Source organism: Oryctolagus cuniculus, chromosome 11 (assembly GCF_964237555.1).
Source record: "Oryctolagus cuniculus chromosome 11, mOryCun1.1, whole genome shotgun sequence".
Lineage (NCBI taxonomy): Eukaryota > Metazoa > Chordata > Mammalia > Lagomorpha > Leporidae > Oryctolagus > Oryctolagus cuniculus.
The window spans coordinates 29,195,373-29,215,145 of record NC_091442.1 but is presented as its reverse complement, the minus strand read 5'-3'; the positions used below and the strand labels follow the sequence as shown (position 1 = coordinate 29,215,145).

Here is a 19,773-nt window from a genome sequence, read left to right as displayed (position 1 = left end):
CTCCACTTCCAATCCAGTTCCAATCCAAGTTATCTGCTAACAGGCTGAGAAAGCCACAGAATATGGCCAGGTGCATCTGTTATATTACTATAATACATTATATATAAATAAATATTAACATAATAAATTATTATAAAAATAAATTATAATAACCCCTTATTTCATAGCACTCCCTGTCCCTCAAAACACACTTTGAGAAATTCATCTCTGGGTATAAAATTGCTAGCTAGGAGCTGGCTTGGTGCAGCAAGTTAAGCCACACCTTGTGACATCTGCAACCCACATTGGAGTGCTGGTTCAGGTCCCAGTTGCTCCGCTTCCAATATGGCTTCCTGCTAACATGCATGGTGGCACATGGTGGCTCAAGTACTTGGGCCCCTTCTGCCCAGGTGGGAGACCAGGATGGAGTTCCCAGGTCCTGGCTTCAGCCTGTCTCAGCCCTGGCTGCTGTAACCATTTAGGGACTGAACCATCAGATGGAAAAATCTCTCTTCCTCTCTCTTTTTGCTCTTTCAATTAACTAAAAAAGTAAATCTTTAAAATCATTAGCAACTCTGTTATATTAAATGCAATGCAGATCCAGTTCTTTAGACTTTGAAAGCTTGATGACTGGTATCATTTTCACTCCCAAACAAACCTGTCAGCAAAAGTAGATTTCCTTCATTTCTCTCGATGGCGCTGCCATTTCTGTTGCTGTAACTTGACTCTTTCCTCTCATTTGACCCTTTTCTGGAATTCAGCACTGTTCAAGACAGCTGTAACGCAAACCACATGTACAACCTAAAATTCTCTAACAGCCACACTGTTAAAAAGAAGAGAGTTAATATATTCTGTTTAACCCAATACTCAAAATATTACCATTTGTACCTGAGGCAGCAGTCACTTTTTTTTTTTTTTTTTTTTTGGACAGGCAGAGTTAGACAGTGAGAGACAGAGAGAAAGGTCTTCCTTTTCCTTGATTCACCCCCAAAATGGCCGCTATGGCGGGAGCTACGCCGTTCCGAGCCAGGTGCTTCCTCCTGGTCTCCCATGCAGGTGCAGGGCCCAAGCACTTGGGCCATCCTCCACTGCCTTCCCAGGCCACTGCAGAGAGTTGGACTGGAAGGGGAGCAGCCGGGACAGAATCCGGTGCCCCAACCAGGACTAGAACCCAGGGTGCCAGTGCCGCAGGCAGAGGATTAGCCTAGTGAGCCTCGGCACTGGCCAGAGGTCACATTTCAAGTGGTTGATAGCACCTGTGTTGACGGCCATCACAGACAAGAAGCTCTGATGGGTCATTTATTTGTATTGTCTCTCTCTCTCTCTTTTTTTTTTTTTTTTTTTTTTTTTGACAGGCAGAGTGGACAGTGAGAGAGAGAGACAGAAAGAAAGGTCCTCCTTTGCCGTTGGTTCACCCTCCAATGGCCGCTGAGGCTAGTGCGCTGCGGCCGGCGCACCAGCGCACTGTGCTGATCCGAAGCCAGGTGCTTCCTCCTGGTCTCCCATGGGGTGCAGGGCCCAAGGACCTGGGCCATCCTCCACTGCACTCCCGGGCCACAGCAGAGGGCTGGCCTGGAAGAGGGGCAACCAGGACAGAATCCGGCGCCCCGACCGGGACTAGAACCCGGTGTGCCGGCGCCGCTAGGCGGAGGATTAGCCTAGTGAGCCATGGTGCCGGCCTGTATTGTCTCTTATATGTTGGCTCTGCCTCAAGTGTCTCTCCAGGTCCACTGCTTCAAGGTTCATCTTATTAAAGACTGGTATGTATGTAACTGGCCACCCTTTGCATAGTTGGAAAAGAACAACTCTGGGGAAAAAAAATGGTGGCGATCCTTGAATGCTAATTCACCATTATTGGGCCTCCTTGCCCTTTTGCTCCTCACTTGCCACCTGCTCATACAGCATGGTCCCCAAAACAGACCCCGTAGTCTCCAGACAGGCCTTGCTCTCGGAAACCTGGGTGCATCCTTTGTCTCGGAAACCCCTTCCCATCATATTTCTGTTTACCAAATTCCAACCCGACTTCCATGGCATAGCCCAAGTGGCACACTTTCCACCGAACCTTGTCATCTTTTATGACTTATCACTTTTTTCCCCCAAGTCACCAGGAGCTCTGACAGCAGTGGAAGTCCCAAGGCGAGAGAAATGAGGAGGAAGAAACTGCAGAGGCTGCCCCACGTGGAGATGCCAGGGGAGGGGCATTTGTTGATATTCCGCTCTGCAAACTGGTCCAAGCACTTGACACAGGCCTGATGCTGGGGTGTGGCTGCTGGAAAGAAGTGACTACTGAAGTGGGTGAAGGCGATGGCTCCGGGGAACCCGCTGGCCAGCTGCACAGTCTCCTGAGCGGGAATGACACGCTGCTTCCCCAAAATCACGCAGGGGAGGCAGTGACCAGCGGCTCTGCAAGATGGGTTGCTTGAGAACAAGGCTGCAGGGACAGAAACCAGGATGAGAAACCGCGGCAAGGGGAAGCCCTGCCCACAGTTCACACAAGCACAGCGAACACAGCCCCTCGGCTGAAAGCAAGGATTCTGTCAAAAGGCCCCAGCCTGCTCAGGGCCTGTGCCACCAATCCCGGGGCTTCCTGCAGCCCCCTGCGCGTGGTGGGCTCTTCCAGTGCAGAGAAAATGTCTGCTGCTCGCTCTCAAAACCACCAGCCTCAGGCTGCTCCTCCTGAGGGCAGGGGCTAGAGTCTGGCCCTGTGCTTTTGGGGCCATGGCTTCAGAGACCGGGTGAGGGCCACTGAGGCATACGAGCTCATGCAGCCTCACAGCGCCTTCCTCGGAGCTCTGGTCTCCTTGCTGTTAGAAGCAATCCAGGGCTAAGTGGTGTAGTGGGCTAGGCCTCCATCTGCAGCACCAGAATCCCATATGGCCCCTGGTTCGAGTCCCGACTGCTCCACTTCCGTTCCAACTCTCTGCCATGGCCTGGGAAAGCAGTAGAAGATGGCCCAAGTGCTTGGGCCCCTGCACCCACATGGGAGACCCAGAAGAAGCTCCTGGCTCCTGACTTTGGGTTGGCACAGCTCCAGCCATTGAGGCCATCTAGGGGGTGAACCAGCGAATGGAAAACTTCTCTCTCTCCCTCCCTCCCTCTCCCTCTCCCTCTCCCTCTGCCTCCCTCTGTAATTCTACCCCTCAAATAAATAAAATATTTTAAAAATAAATAAATAAAAGAAGTCCCCACAGGGGGCTGGTGTTGTGGCAGAGCAGGTAAAGCCACCTGTGAAGCCAGCATCCCATTTGGGCACCAGTTTGAGTCTCAGCTGCTCCACTTCCAATACAGCTCCCTGCTAATGTGCCTGGGAAAGCAGTGGAAGATGGCCCACGTGCTTGGGCCCCTGCACCCATGGGAAACTTGGAAGAAGCTCCTGGCTTTGGTCTGTTCCATTGCAGCCATTGGGGAGTGAATGGGTAGATGGAAGATTTGTCTTTTTCTGTCTCTCCCTCTTTCAAATAAATCTTAAAAAAGAAAAAGAAGCAACCTAATGGTGTATTTTCACAAGAGCTTAGCTTTAGTGCAGCTGTGATGCCAGGGCCATGTCCCTGGCTGCAAAGGGGGCTCAGTGGGGAGTGGGGGAACTAAGTAGAACAACTCCAAAGTAGATCAACTGCTAAGCTCCCATTAAGTTCTCACACCCTTGTCGCAACTATGTAACCACAGGATGCTCCTGTACCAGTTCTTGGAATTTCTCAGAACAAACGATTTTACTGCAACCACAGCGTAACCTCTCCCTCCTCATCCTACCTGTCCAACAACCCCCAGCCCCCATCATCTCCTTCCCTTGCTTTAGGTGCCATGTCAGGTTTAGACTGTACCTCCAAAATTTCTCAAACAATGAGATACTGGGGAGAGGGGCCCCCACGTGGTAAGGGTAAGACAGCTAAATTCCTGAGGGCAGAATCAGCTTCCACCTGCTGGTCACCACTCCTGAGACCAGGTATCAATAAACACCTTGCTCTCTGCTTCCCTCATGCTTCTGAGTCCACCCTTTGATGAGTAGGGGGTCTCAGGTGGGCTTATTTCCCACATCACAGGAGCCTAGTTCATTCTGCTGGAAGATCTGTAGCCGTTGCACTATTATGTGGGGAGGTGTGCTACAGAGTGTGGGGAGCAATCCGGACTAGACTAAGTTACTCGAATTAGGACTTATTCTATGCATCTGCTCTCCCACAATATGGCGCTGGGAGAGAAGTAAACAGCTTCCGCACAGCTGCCTCCAGTTCAACCAATTAACTGTAGGACTTGCTCCTGATTGGAGAGCAGCGTACTCGGCGTGTGGGCAGCCGAGTTAGGATTGGCGGAGGAGGACTATAAAGGAGGAGAGAGACGGCATGCACCAGGAACATCTAGCTGAAGGGAACCCGTGCAGCCCCCGAGAAAGCCGGCGGTGTGCCGCTCCCCTGCGGAAGTGGGGAATGCGGCCAGGGGGAACTGCCCTTCCACGGAGGTGGAAGGGATAGTAGCCAACCCGGGAAGAACCAGCAGCAAACCCGGGGAGGGCCGAGCAGACGAAAGAACAGCGCAGGGTCCTGTGTCGTTCCTCCACGAAGAGGGGGAGCGACATAATGGTGCCGTGACTCGGATTAGGAAACCTAGCTCGGATAGGAAACCTGACTCGGATAGGAAACCTAGGACGGATAGCAAACTTAGGAGGGAAGAAACGGGAAGAATTGGGAAAATATCGGAGAGAGAGACTAGCAAACAGCCTAGGGAAAATACCGGAGAGAGAGACTAGCAAACAGCCTAGGGAAAAGCCGGACGAAAAGGGTGCCGGAAGAAGCTATTGAAAGCCTAGGCATAGACTCGGATACGGACTACGGGGGGAAGCTGGGAGAAATCTCTAAGGTCGAAAGCAAAAGTGAAAGCTAGAACAAACAGACTCGGACGCGGACTGTGGGGAGAGGCCAGGAGAAATGAGGGAGGAGTATCGTTGGAGGAAAGCTTGGGGAAACATACCGGGTAGAGAAAACTGTTAGGGAAATTTAAGCCGCGGGGGGCAGGCCGAGGCGGAAACGAAAGCCACTTTGGGGTTCTCAAGTTAGCCCGGGAATAGGGGGCGAAAAGTTGAAACCAGAAGCTGAGACGCAAGCCAGGTTGGGATCCGTCTGATTAGCCCGGGGAGCAAAGGACGGGAAGCCAAACCGTGGGGCGGAGACGTACGCTGGGTTGAATTCGCCAGGCTAGCCCGGGGAACTTAGATTGAATGCTAGTGGTGGACACGTAAGCTACGCTGTGTTACTCGCGGAAGCCGCCGCGTGCAGAGAGAGCACGGGGCGTGAATAGATAGGGAACGGGGCTGGCGTAGGCCGTGGTTCAGACGCGAAAGGGTTAAGCGTGGAGACCGCGCAAAGCCGGGAAGCTGCGCAGATGAGAGAGGCGCGCGGGCTGAAGCGGCGCAGAGCCGGGAACCCGCCGGCGGGGCGAGGTGCCGGAAAGCTGCGGGGATAAGAGAAACAGAAGTTTGGAAGTGGAGTGAGAGAAATGGGAATGTTGGCAGATAGAAGTAAAATGGGAGAAATAGGAATGCCCGGAGATAGAGAAATAGAGAAATAGAAAGGCCTCCCTACAACACTGCACTGTGAGAGCTTGGATTCGGTCTGCCTGATTAAGTGAGGCGATGAGCACCTGGGCGGCTAGCAGCTTATGCGCCACAGGTCACCGAAGACAGGCACGAATTAACATCAGTAAAGCTTCCCCACAATGCAACAATTAGGAGGCTTGGATTCGGTCTGCCTGATTTAAGGCGGTAAGCGCCAGCAAGCAGCTCGACCAGAGTATGAGCTGCAGGTCACCGAAGATAGGCACAAACCAACACTAATAAGTCTCCCCCACAATACGGCAATGAGAAGGCTTGGATTCGGTTTGCCTGATAGGTTTTGTAAACACCTGCAGGCAGTTCTAGCAGAGCAGAGCATGCACTGCAGGGCACCGAACACAGGCACGCATCAGCGCCTAAAAACCTCCTCACAACATGGCGAAGAGAGGACCCGGATTCGGTTTGCCTGATAGGACTTGTAAGAGCCTGTGGCAACTCTAGCAAGTAGAGCAGAGTGTGTGCCGCGGGACACCGAAGACAGGCGCGTATCAACGCTAAAAAATAAAAAGAAAGGGGGATCTGTGGGGAGCAATCCGGACTAGACTGTTACTCGAATTAGGACTTATTCTATGCATCTGCTCTCCCACAATATGGCGCTGGGAGAGAAGTAAACAGCTTCCGCACAGCTGCCTCCAGTTCAACCAATTAACTGTAGGACTTGCTCCTGATTGGAGAGCAGCGTACTCGGCGTGTGGGCAGCCGAGTTAGGATTGGCGGAGGAGGACTATAAAGGAGGAGAGAGACGGCATGCACCAGGAACATCTAAGGGGAACATCTAGCTGAAGGAACACCCGTGCAGCCCCCGAGAAAGCCGGCCGGCGGTGTGCCGCTCCCCTGCGGAAGTGGGGAATGCGGCCAGGGGGAACTGCCCTTCCACGGAGGTGGAAGGGACAGTAGCCAACCCGGGAAGAACCAGCAGCAAACCCGGGGAGGGCCGAGCAGACGAAAGAACAGCGCAGGGTCCTGTGTCGTTCCTCCACGAAGAGGGGGAGCGACACAGAGGCACCCCATGATATGTTACTCTTGTTTTTTTAAGTCCAAGATCAAGATCCCAGCAGATCTGTTGTCTGATAAGAACTTACTCTCTTTATTTTATTTTATGTTGCTTATCTGAAAGGCAGAGTTACAGAGAGAGAAGGACCTGCAAATGACTGCAGTAGCCAAGACGGGGCCAACCCAAAGCCAGGAGCTTCTTCTGGGTCTCCCACATGGGTGGCAGAGGCCCAGGGACTTGGGCCATCTTCTGCTTCCCCAGGAACATTAGCAGGCAGCTGGATCAGAGGTGGAGCAGCCAGGACTCGAACCAGCACCCATACTGGATGCTGGTGCTGCAGGCAGTAGCTTAGCCTGCTGTGCCACAGTGCTGGCCCTTATATGTCACTCTTAATGAAATTTATCATACTTCCTTGACTTAGAATGCTTGGTATACATGTTTTCTAATGCCAACTAAATGATGAGAGGCGTTAGAATAGGAGTGGAATCTTTAGCTCGCCCACAGGCATCCCACACAGTAGGCACACACATGCCCACGTGCACAGCGAAGTAAGGAATGACTTCAGCAGTGATAGCAACTTTAGGATCCCTTAAAATACCAACATCTTTGTAATGGACAATACTTCCTATTTACCCAGTTCACAATCTTTCTTCTCCAAGAAACCCCTTACCCAAACACATTACAGATGAGGCCCCAACAGCCATCTTTGTATCTCATAATCTCACCTTGGAATATGGACTCAGTTCTCACAGTGTGATGCTACAAAGAAACAGAGAGAGCTGTTCCTTCCAGGACGCGCACAGCAAAAGGAGCACTTGGTGTGCTCTCCCCGTCTTGCCCTCGTCCAGCCTTTCCTGGGCTCAATACATTCTGATCTTCAGTTTGCACAGGTTACCCCACAATATTAAAATAAATTTCTTAAGTAACTCCACCCCTACCTTTTCCTAATCTAGCATACGCCATCTTGTTTCTTGGAAGCAAGAGTCTTTTTTTCTTTTCTTTTTGACAGGCTGAGTGGACAGTAAGAGAGACAGAGAGACAGAGAGAAAGGTCTTCCATTGCCGTTGGTTCACCCTCCAATGGCCGCTGCAGCTGGTGCACCACACTGATCCGAAGCCAGGAGCCAGGTGCTTCTCCTGGTCTCCCATGGGGTGCAGGGCCCTAGCACTTGGGCCATCCTCCACTGCACTCCCTGGCCACAGCAGAGAGCTGGCCTGGAAGAGGGGCAACCAGGACAGTATCTGGCGCCCCGACCGGGACTAGAACCCGGTGTGCTGGCACCGCAAAAGGAGGATTAGCCTATTGAGCCACGGCGCCGGCAAGAAGCAAGAGTCTTAATCAAGGGGCTGGCACTGTGACATAGCGGGTAAAGCTGCCACCTGGGACACTGGCATCCCATATGGGCACTGGTTCAAGTCCCAGCTGCTCCACTTCCAATCCAGCTCCCTGCCAATGCACCTGGGAGGGCAGTGGAAGATGGCCCACGTGCTTGCACCCCTGCACCCACGTGGGAGACCCGGAAGAAGCTCCTGGCTCCCAGCTTCGGCCTGGCCTAGCCACCGCTATTGGGGCCATTTGGGGAGTGAACCAGTAGACAGAAGATCTCCCTCCCTTCCTCCCTCCCTCTGTCTCTCTCTGTAACTCTTTCAAATAAATAAAATAAATCTTTAAAAAAAAGTCTTAATCAAAACAATCATGACAGAGACCAAAGCCTCATTGTCAAGGCCACTTATCCTGCCCTGTAAATGACCTAATTCCCTGAATTTTAACTTTCCTGCCAAAAGGGTTCACAGCTCATTTCTCGAGGATCCTCAAATTCCAAGTAACTAAAGAGGCTACAAAGAAAGGGCTGTCCACGCTTGGAGGGGAGCTTCTTTACCGTCTCCAAACCCCTCTCCTACTCACAGTCACAGGAACCTCCATCTCGCTAATGAGAGTGTGGAATTAGTACCCTCACACACTGACTTAAGTGAGTGGCTTGCAAAGTGTCATCCAGAGGTCGTCATGGGACCTGCACCAATGAATAAAGATCCGTTGCAATTAGTCATTCACGTTTATAGGCTAGCGGCGTGCTACTCAAATTCTTCAAAGGTATTTGGTTACCTGAAGTAGGCCAAACAACTCCTGATTCCATAAATTATCGAAGCACAAGTCCTTGTCTTTGCTGCCTCAGGCCTTCAGATCTGCTCTTCCTCCTACCAGGAGAATTCCTTCCCCTGCCCCAGCCTGCCCGTCATCCCTGTCTCCTCCGCGGGGCCTTTCCACGCATAGGTCTTAGTTTAAACGCTCAGAGAATCCCCCCACCATCTCCAGGTAGATGTCACTCACCCTCCCTGCCCACGCCCCATTTACTCTTTACAAAATTTGCTTCTTCTCTACTCCCGCTGTACACGAATCAGCTTTACTGAGGTATAAGTTACCATACATACGGTAGGCTCTTGGCACAGCAGGTCCCATGTGGAACTGCCTGGGTTCATGTCTGGATTCCACTCCCAATTCCAGCTTCCTGCTACTGTGCACCCTGGAGGTAGCAAGTTCAAGTTGTTGGGTCCCTGGATTGAATTCCCAGCTCCCAGCTCTGGGGAGTGAACCAGCAGATGGGAGGTGTCTGTTTCTCCTTGTCTCTCTGCCTCTCAAATAAAATAAATGAATAATTCACTATATCTAATGAAATGCATCTACTTTAAGTATACAGTCTGATGAGTTTTGATAGACTAGCCACCATGATCACATTCAAAAACTTTTTCGTGGCCTGAAAAGGTTCCCTCTTCCCAGTCAACCCCCTGCTTCTGGTCTCAGTTGACCACTGATGGAATTTCCATCCATAGAGCTTATTTTTGTCTTTTTGAGAATTTCGCATAAATGGAATCATCCAGTACATAGTCTTTTGTATCTGGCGTCTCTCTTAGCATTGTGTTTTTGAGACTCTTCCGAGGTGTTGGTCTGTCCACAGCAAGTTCTCTTGTATCGCTAAGTACTAGTCCACTACACAGAGACACTGAGCTTTGTTTACCCATGTGCCAACGGGTGGACACTTGAATTGTTTCCAGCTGTTGGCTGCTGTGAATAAGCTGTGATACACGTGTACCAGGCACTCCATAAACACCCGACGGCACTTCCCCAGCTAAAATCCCTTGGAGCAGCCTTGGGTTGCATGTCTGCTCATAAGAAACTTTCCCACATTTATTTTTTTTAAGATTTATTTATTTGAAAGGCAGAGTTACATAGAAAGAGAAGAAGAGGCAGAGAGAGAGAGAGAGAGAGGTCTTCCATGAGCTGGTTCACTCCCCAATTGGCCACAACGGCCGGAGCTGCACTGATCTGAAGCCAGAAGCCAGGAGCCTCCTCCAGGTCTCCGACATGGGTGCAGGGGCCCAAGGACTGCTGCCGGCACTGCCCCCTCCATTTACTCTTGACCCCATTTCCCTTCTAGGAATTTAAAACCCTACTTCATGGGGCCGGCACCATGGTGCAGTAGGTTAATCCTCTGCCTGTGGCACCGGCACCCCATATGGGCGCCGGTTCAAGTCCCGGCTGCTTCTCTTCCAGTCCAGCTCTCCGCTGTGGCCTGGGAGGGCAGTGGAGGATGGCCCAAGTGCTTGGACCCCTGCACCCACGTGGGAGACCGGGAGGAGGCACCTGGCTCCTGGCTTCAGATCGGCACAGCTCCGGCCATGTGGCCCATTTTGGGGGGTGAACCAATGGATGGAAGACCCTTCTCTCTCCCTCTCACTGTCTGTAGCTCTACCTTTCAAATAAATAAAATCTTTAAAAATTTTTTTCTGACAGGCAGAGTGGACAGTGAGAGAGACAGAGAGAAAGGTCTTCCTTTTCTGTTGGTTCATTCCCCGATGGCTGCTGTGGCCGGCGCACTGCGCTGATCCGAAGCCAGGAGCCAGGTGCTTCCCCTGGTCTCCCATGCGGGCGCAGGGCCCAAGCACTTGGGCCATCCTCCACTGCACTCCCAGGCCACAGCAGAGAGCTGGACAGGAAGAGGAGCCACCAGGACAGAATCCGGCGCCCTGACCAGGACTAGAACCCAGTGTGCCAGTGCCACAGGCGGAGGATTAGTCTATTGAGCCACGGCGCCAGCCAATAAATAAAATCTTAAAAATAAAAAAAACTGCTTCACTGTACACTTGTTTATTTTCTCATTTCCTACTTATCTTTCCGCCAGACTATAGCTCCACAAGACAGGGACCCTGGTTTGGTTTCTGTGACCATAGGCCTAACAGTGCTCTTCATGAATAATTTTTAAATTTTTAAAAATTTGAGATGCAGAAGCAGAGAGACAGACACAGAGAACTCCCATCTACCAGTTCACCTCTCAAATGCCCACAATAGCTAGGACGCGGCCAAGGGCTGCAGCCAGGAGTAGGAGCACAATCCAGATCTCCCACGTGGGTGCCAGGAACGCAATGACTTGAGCCATCACCTCTGCCCCGCGGGGTCCACATTAGCAGGAAGCTGGAGTCAGGAGCCAGAGCCAGGAGTCAAATCCAGGCAACTCCATGTGGGATACCAGGCTAAACACTTAGTCCTTGAAATAGCTAAAATTTGAAATCAAAGCGGGGGCCGGCACTGTGGAATAGTGGGTAAAGTTGCTGCCTGCAGTGCTGGCATCCCATATGGTCTCCAATTCGAGTCCTGGATGCTCCACTTTCTATCCAGCTCTCTGCTATGGCCTGGGAAAGCAGAAGATGGTCCAAGTCCTTGGGCCCCAGCACCCACGTGGGAGGTGTTCCAAAACGCCTGTACATATTTGAATGGTTGAATACCCATATGAGTCAACTGTCCTTGATAGCACAAAGCCTGGAACCACTGGATTTCTAAGAAGCTAACAAATCAGGATGGGCCCAAGGCCCCTTTGGGCTCCTGCCACGTACACAGCTGCCACCTGGCACCAGGGTCGGCCTTGAGTGTGGCCTTGTACCTTTGACGTGCACGGTGAGGGCCCTGCTCTCCCTATAGGATGAGGAGCACATTACCCAACTGGAGAATTTGAAAGAAGGAACTGAGATGCTTCCTGGGCCATCGCATCCTCCCCACGGGTGTCAGAGATCTGTGGAACATGCACCTGCTACCTGGCAAGAGACCTGCCCCTTAGGGGATCAGAGGGAGGCCTGAAGACTCCAAAGCCACCTGTGACCAGGTGGGCAAGGCTGTCAGAGTCAAGGCTTGCGCACGAAGCCATCAACCTAAAGCCACATTCTGCAGCCAGCCCACGGCGTGTGCATAGATGTCGATTTGGTTGCTGACTGACTTCCGTCTCTGTCTCTTAGAGAAACAGAAAGGAGCTGGTGCTTTTGGTCCATTAACCTCAGCCCTCTCTGCTCTTCTTGCGGTTTCTGAGGCTGACCTCAAGGAGGAAAACAGCTGTGCTGTGAACACCTCGAGAGAAAACTTCTCTTTGTGTCCTTGCCCGGCTGAGAGGTCGGTGACCGGCACGCAGTGGGTCCCAGGTGTAAAAGCAGAACTGACTCCAGCCAAGGTCACTGGAGCAAGGCTGCAACCTGGCACCAGGCTGCTCTCATTGGAGGTTACCCGATGCCAATCAACCATTGCACTGGGGCCAGTGGGAGAAGCAGCGGTGAGCGGTGCCGAGAGAATTCCTCAGAACAAGCAGGCTTCCGGCTGCACACGGGAATCACCTGGACAGCCTTGAAACACAGAAACAGAGGGGCAGGCACTCCGCATGGTGCTGTCAGAGGGCCCAGGTTCAAATCCCAGCTCTGCTCCTGACTCCACCTCCTTGCTAACGTTCAGCCTGGGAGGCAGCAGGTGACGGCCCAAGTTCTTGAGTCCTTGCCAAGGGAGTGGGAGACCTGGTTGAGCTCTGGGCTCCTGGCTTTGGCCTGGCCCAGCCTTTGCTGTTGCCCAGACTCAGTTAAGCAGCAGGCATTTGGGGTGTGAGTCAGTGGACAGGAATGCCTTTCTCTTTCTTTCCTACCTGCCCCACCACTGCCTCTCAAATAAATAAAATAAATGAATTATTTACTTATTTTCTATCTGTTGGTTCACTCCCTAGATGGCTGCAACAGCCACAGCTAGGCCAGACCAAAGCCAGGAACCAGGAACTCCATCCTGGTCTCCCACATGAACACAGGAACCCAAACACTTGGGCTATCATCCACCATCTTCCCAGGTGCATTAGCAGGAAGCTGGATCAGAAGTAGAGTAGCCAGAGCTCAAAATGGCACTCTCATATGGAATGCCATTGTTCCAAGGGCTGTTCAACCTGCTACATCATAAGGCTAGCCCCTAAAAGAATTTAAAATAAATAAATAAATAAATAAATATGGCCAGGAACTAAACCTGGAATCCTACAATAACCAGTGGGTGACCTCGGAAGTGAGCCCCTCCCCCCGACCAAGTCCAGCCTTGCACAACCATAGCTCCAGCTGCACCTTGATCAGTCTTGTGAGAGACCCTGGGCCGGCCTGTGTGGGGCTCCGGCTCCGGCTTCACCTTGTTCTCCCCTTCTGTGATGTGGGTAGTTCATCCTGCACGTGGTGAAAAGAACCACACAGAACTAGAGGATCTTCAGCCAGCTGGAGCAGTGCCCAGACTGCTTGGGTTCCAATAGGGAAGAAGTTCAGTTTGACAAAGACCTATTCAATTTGGCAGCAATACTTTGTGGCCCCCTCCAGCGAGCTGAAGGGGAGGCTGGAGGCCTCGCACCCACTGCGATGAGAGCCCCCAGCCTCAAGAAAAGGGCGAGGCCAGGCAGGTCAGAGCCAGAAGATGGCCCAGAAGTACATACTGAAAGGCAGGAAATGACGTCCATCAAGACCATCTGACCTGCAGGAGAGTGAAAGTGTCCTCAATCATTGCTCTTCATTTTCACTCAAAAGGGGCTCCTGGGAAATGCAGGCTCTCGGGCCTCACCCCAGAGACAACGATTCAGAACCTGCATTTTAACAAGATCCCAAAAGGAACTTGTATATACAATTAGCTCTCTGTATCTATGGGTTCCACATCCACAAACACAACTAACTAGGGCTCAAATATATATATATATACACACTATATATATATACACTATATATATATATATACATATATTTGACAGATAGAATTAGACGGTGAGAGAGACAGAGACAGAGAGAAAGGTCTTCCTTCTGTTGGTTCACTCCCCTAATGGCCATCACGGCCGGCGCGCTGCACCAATCCAAAGCCAGGAGCCAGGTGCTTCCTCCTGGTCTCCCATGCGGGTGCAGGGCCCAAGCACTTGGGTCATCCTCCACTGTCTTCCCAGGCTACAGCAGAAAGCTGGACTGGAAGAGGAACAACTGGAACAGAATCCAGCACCCCAATTGGGACTAGAACCTGGGGTGCCAGAGCCGCAGGCAGAGGATTAGCCAAGTGAGCCACGGCACCAGCCAAAAATATATAGTTTTAAAATTGAATCTGGGGGCCAAGTCTTGTCCCACCTGCAATGCCAGCATCCCTATGGGTGCTGGTTCAAGTCCCAGCTGCTCCACTTCTGATCCAGCTCACTGCTAATCCACCTGGGAAAGCGGTGAAAGATGGCCCAAGTACTTGGGTCCCTGCCACCTGGATGGGAGACCTGGATGGGGCTGCAGGTTCCTGGCTTCGATTTGGTCCGGGCCCAACTGTTGTGGGCTGGGGAGTAAACCACCAATGGAAGATCTCTCTCTCTCGAGCTCTCTCTGTAACCCCACCTTTCAAATAAATAAATACATAAATCTTTTTTTAAAACTCTTTAAATTGGCCGGCACCATGGCTCATTAGGCTAATCCTCCGCCTGCGGCGCCGGCACCCCGGGTTCTAGCCTGCTTGGAGCGCCAGATTCTGTCCCGGTTGCTCCTCTTCCAGGCCAGCTCTCTGCTGTGGTCCAGGAAGGCAGTGGTGGATGGCCCAAGTGCTTGGGCCCTGCACCCGCGTGGGAGACCAGGAGGAAGCACCTGGCTCCTGGCTTTGGATTGGCGCAGCGCGCCGGCCGTGGCGGCCATTGGAGGGTGAACCAAGGGCAAAGGAAGACCTTTCTCTCTGTCTCTCTCTCTCACTGTCCACTCTGCCTGTCAAAGAAGAAAAATCTTTAAATTGCATCTGTACTGAATGTGTACAGGCATTTTCTTGTCAATGCTGCATAACAACGATTTACATGGCATTTACACGGTACTGGGTATGCTAAGTCATCCAGAGACGACTCAGACAACACAGAGGTTCCTTGCAAACACCACAGCATTTTACAGAAGGGACTGCACATCCATGACATTTGGTACCCAAGGGGGTCCTGAAACTGAAGCCCCACAGGTGTTCAGGGGCTTCTGTGGATGAAGTTTGAGAAACTCTGGCCCATACAACTCTAGGAATTAAATTAAAAAAATGTGTCCGTGAATTATCTGTGTGGATTTTAAAAATTGTTTTTAAGGAGACTAGATGATAAAGAAGGTGAAAAGACTCAGCGGACTTGGACTGAGTGGCCAGGGAGGGATCCCTGGAGCCCGCAGAAGGCGACAGCCTGCCACACTTGAGAGCTGGGGGCTTGTCTTTGCGTAGACGCCTGAACCCCAACCCCGAAGAGAAGGCAGGAGGGAAACGGGAGCGGTCTCAGATAAGCCCCCGACTGAAAGAGCCTCACCACGTGCAGGCCCTTGGCCGGCGCAGCCCTCAGACCCACCGTGCGGTGGAGGCAGAGCAGGAGAGGCCGTCTTCCGGGCAGGCGCTGGTGCAGCGAATCAGACTTCCATGTCCCTCAGAGAGGTGCCGGGTTCAGGTCCCAGTTCCTCCGCTTCCCATCCGCTTCCTGCTCCTGTGCACCCTGGGAGGCAGCAGGCAGTGGCCAAGTCCTTGGGGCCCAGCAGCCCACGTGGGAGACCCGGATGGCGTTCTGGGCTCCCGACTTGAGCCTGGCCCAGCCCTGCCTGACCTGCAGCCGGCATCTGGGGCGTGAAGCAGCAGGTGGAAGCTCTCCCTATCCGTCTCTGTCTTTACTTTTAGAATAAAGTGAAAAAAATTTTAAAAGGGGGGTTCCAGTTTCTAGAAGTAACTGCAGAATCACCCCCACACGAACATCCATGGGCTTACAACTCCAAAGACGTCGCGACAGCAAGTAGGAAAAAATCACAATAATCCTTTCAGCCATCACCAGTTTCTCTTTCCCCCAATGCCTTTAGCGGCGCCTCCTCAAGCGGCTGATTCCCAGCTGTGGGCAATGAGGAGACGCTGCTTTCTTCCCTTCTTCTTATGCTAAGTACAAGTGAGCTGATTAAACAGAAGGGAGCTACTGATTGTCAGAAAAACCATCGACTGGCAGGGTGGCGACGGCGCCTGCGGTGGGGGAGGGGCGGGTGGAGGTGGAGGAAGCTGGTGCGGCCCAGCTCACGCCAAGGACGCCAAGGGCTGATGAGCTGAGCCGAGAGGGAGCACCTGGCACCCCTGGTCCAGCCTCACGGTTTACAGGCCCTGGAGGGTGCCGGGTGCGGGGAGCTGGCTGCCGCCCCCCAGGACTGGAACCCAGGGCTTCCCCCTTCTCCACGTGTCGTACCCCCACCCTTCCTTTCTCTCCCCACTGCCACCCTCTGCCCCCTCCCCTCTGTCTCTGAGCACCCTTTAGAGTATTCTATGCTTCAGTTAAAAGTTGGGGTTTGGGGTTTCTTTTTAAAACAGCACTGAGGAAGTAGGAGGAGGATATTAAAATATTAATCTTTAAATGTAGGCGAGGCAGTCAGAATTTATACGTAAAAAGCAGGGTTTGGGGTAATCCAAGGGAATCTAAGAAACCTCACAGAAGAGGGGCCTAATCAAGGCTTCTTGTTAGGAGCTGAGCTTCACGCCAAGTCGCAGAGGGAAGGACGCACCTGCGGTGGGTCTCTGAGCCTTGGTTGCTGGAACACGGGTTGGGACATGCGTGTCAGCCCATTGAAATCATTTGGTCTGGCCCTGCCAAGGCAGCCACAGGTGAGATTCAGAAGTCAATAAATCTAGGGGCCAGAGCTGTGGCATAGTAGGTTAAGCCTCCACCTACTGCACTCGCATCCCATGTGGGTGCTGGTTCAAGTCCCGGCTGCTCCACTTACGAATCTAGCTTCCTGCTGATGGCTTGGGAAAGCAGTAGAAGATGGCCCAAGTGCTTGGGCCCCTGCACCCACATGGGAGACCCAGAAGTTCCTGGCTCCTGGCTTCAGATTGGCGCAGCTCTGGGCTGTTGCAGCCATCTGGGGAATGAACTAGAGGATGGAAGATCTCTCTCTCTCTCTCTCTCTCTCTCTCTCTGCCTCTCCTCTCTCTCTCTCTGCGTCTCTGTAATTCTCTCAAGTAAACAAATGCATCTTTAAAAAATTCAATAAATTGGGGGCCAGCACTGTGGCGCAGTGGGTTAAAACCTGGCCTGAGGTGCCGGCATCCCATATGGGCGCTGGTTCTATTCCCGGCTGTTCCTCCTCCGATCCAGCTCTCTGCTGTGGCCTGGGAAAGAGTTGGAAGTGGGAAAGCAGTGGAAGATGGCCCACATCCTTGGGTCCCTGCACCCACATGGGAGACCTGCTCAGCTCCAGCCATTGCACCCATCTGGGGAGTGAACCAGTGGATGGAAGACTGCTCTCTCTGTCTCTACCACTCTCTGTAACTCTTTCAAATAAATAAATCTTTTAAAAAATTTAATACATCTATAGCAATCTAATTTTTAAGTTGATAATTTTGTATGGCCTGAGAATGAGGTTATAAATGCCCAAATGGCCCTTGGTAGAAGAAAGGGTGCCCATCCCTGCTGGGTAATTTACAAAGAAAAGGGGTGTATTTGGGCTCATGGTGCTGGGGATCAGGATGTCTGAAACCAGGCAGCCACATGTGGTGAGGGCCTTGTGCTGAGCAGCCCCGAGTGGCAGGCAGAGGGCAGGCAGGTGCACATCAACAAGGCAGTGTTGCTTTGTCACAGCTGCTCTCACTGTAACTAACTCTGAGAGCCGGAGCTCACTGGAATTCTGCAGCAAATAAGTAAATAATAAATAATTCCACTTAATGACCTCATCACCTCCTGATTTTTTTGTTTTTGAAAGCCAGAGTTACTGAGAAAAAGAGAAATCTTCCATCAGCTTGTTCACTCTCCAAATGGCCAAACGGAAGTGGGGTAGCTGGGACTCAAACTGGCACCCCATGAGATGCCGGTGTAAGGTGTCCGGCACGCAACAAATCTTCCCAGGCAGACAAATCAATTAATTCACAGGCTTTTATTGGGGTTCCGCTCCCGGGCGAGGTTCCCCGGTCCCAACAGAGTAACAGAGCGGGGGCCGGGAAGTCGCGTGTCAGAGATTGGGAGAGCTCCTTTTATAGATTCAGGATATGGGGGTTAAAGGTTGAGGCGGGTCTGATCCTCATTGGTTGACCTTTAGGTACCCGAAGGGACCTTGACAAGGACTTTCTTCCCCGGAAGTAGGCCTCTCCATTCCTGGAAGTGTAGGCCTTCCTTCCATGCGGATCCCAAAGCTATCAGCTGGTACTGCAAGCGGCCACTTTACCCACTACGCACAGTGCTGGCCCCGGGAGGGTTGGGGCCAGTGTTGTGGCTCAGTGGGTTAAGCTGGGCATTAGTTTGAGTCCTGGCTATTGTTTTCTGATCCAGCTCCCTACTAATGCATCTGGGAAAGCAGCAGAAAATGGCCCAAGTGCTTGGGCCCCTGCACCTAGGTGGGAGACCTGGAAGAAGCTCCTGGCTTCTTCCAATGAGTGCTGGCAGAGACAGGCCACATTCAAATTGTGGCAATGGGCAAGGTCACAAAGCAATGACTTGGAGCAGGCTCACCCTGACAGTAAACACCACGGACCCCCAGGAGGGGTGGGGACCTGCTCGAAGTGTGGATGTGCCCCCTCCATTCCAGGGGTGGCGGCCCCTCCCAGAGCCCACACCCTCCTCTCCGAGACTGAGAAAGCAGTTGGATAACAGCCGGACCAGACATGACAACAGAACTGACCCAAAGCCTTGGCAGGACCCAGGCTGGGAATCCAAACCAAACCATGCAGTCCTCAGCCCCAATCAGGTAGACCGACTTGCGACCATTCCCCAGCTCCCAAATCCGGACCACCAGGCAAGCCGAACAAGCTCCCCAGCCAAAGTCAGCTGCCGTTCTTCCACTTGGCCCGCCTCTGGCGTCTCCATGACGACCCCCCCCATCCCAGCACACCTGAAGCCTCCCTTTTTCGTCTCCATAAAGTTTCCCAGCGCCTGCTTTTGAGTGCTTGAGGCTTGGATGGAATGGGCTCTCTGTTCTCACTTGAGTAGTCTTCATTTATTTCCTCATCTCCAACAGGGAGTCTGGGCAGACACTGTGCACACACAGTCAGCACCGCAGCCAGGGGTACCAGCACCCCCAGAAGGCCCCTGCCCAGCTCCAGTGCTCCCCAAGTTGACCTTTCTCCTGATTTCTAACAGCAAAACCAGTTTGCTTTTTTTCTGTAGTTTTATATGAAGAGAATCACACTTCTAAGGATTTGTCACTTTTTTTTAAAATTTATGTATTTATTTGAAAGGCAGAATTACAGAGAGAGAGGGAGACACAGAGAGGTCTTCCATCTGCTGATTCACTCCCCAGATGGTTGCAATGACCAGCGCTGGGCCAGGCCTAAGCCAGGAGCCAAGAGCTTCTTCCAGATGTCCCACGTGGGTGCAAGGGTGCCATCCTCCACTGCTTTCCCAGGCCATCCACCAAGGAGATGGATCGGAAGTGGAGCAGCCAGGAAATCAACTGGTGCCCATATGGGATGCCCACATCACAGGCAGCAGCTTTACCGGCTATGCCACAATGCTGACTCTCCATTTTATTTTATTTTGTTTTTAAAGATTTATTTGGAAAGTAAAGTGACAGAGAGAAGGAAGGATACAGAGATCTTCCATCTGCTGGTCCACTCCCTGAATGGCCACAACAGCCAAGGCTGGGCCAGGCCAAAACCAGGAGCCAGAACTCCATCCTGGTCTCCCACATGGGTGGCAGGAGCCCAAGTACTTGGGCCATCATCTATTCACTTCCCAGGCAGTTAAGCAGGAAGCTAGATTGGAAGCAGCACAGCCAAGACTCAAACCAGGCACTCCAATATAGGACACAGGAGTCCCAGGGGGAAGTGCTGGGCCAAATGCCCGCCCCCAGAATCTTTTGTGTATATTGATTTTTTTATGTTGTTCAATACCACGTGTAAGATTTCCACTCATATTCATTGCTATATACTAGCATTGTGCCAT

At 52.1% G+C, this 19,773-nt stretch overlaps 1 pseudogene; it reads right to left on the bottom strand.

Annotated features, from left to right (window-relative positions):
- Window positions 1-1,925: 1,925 nt before the first annotated feature.
- Window positions 1,926-8,498, bottom strand: LOC100356788 (esterase OVCA2 pseudogene; annotated as a pseudogene).
- Window positions 8,499-19,773: the final 11,275 nt, after the last annotated feature.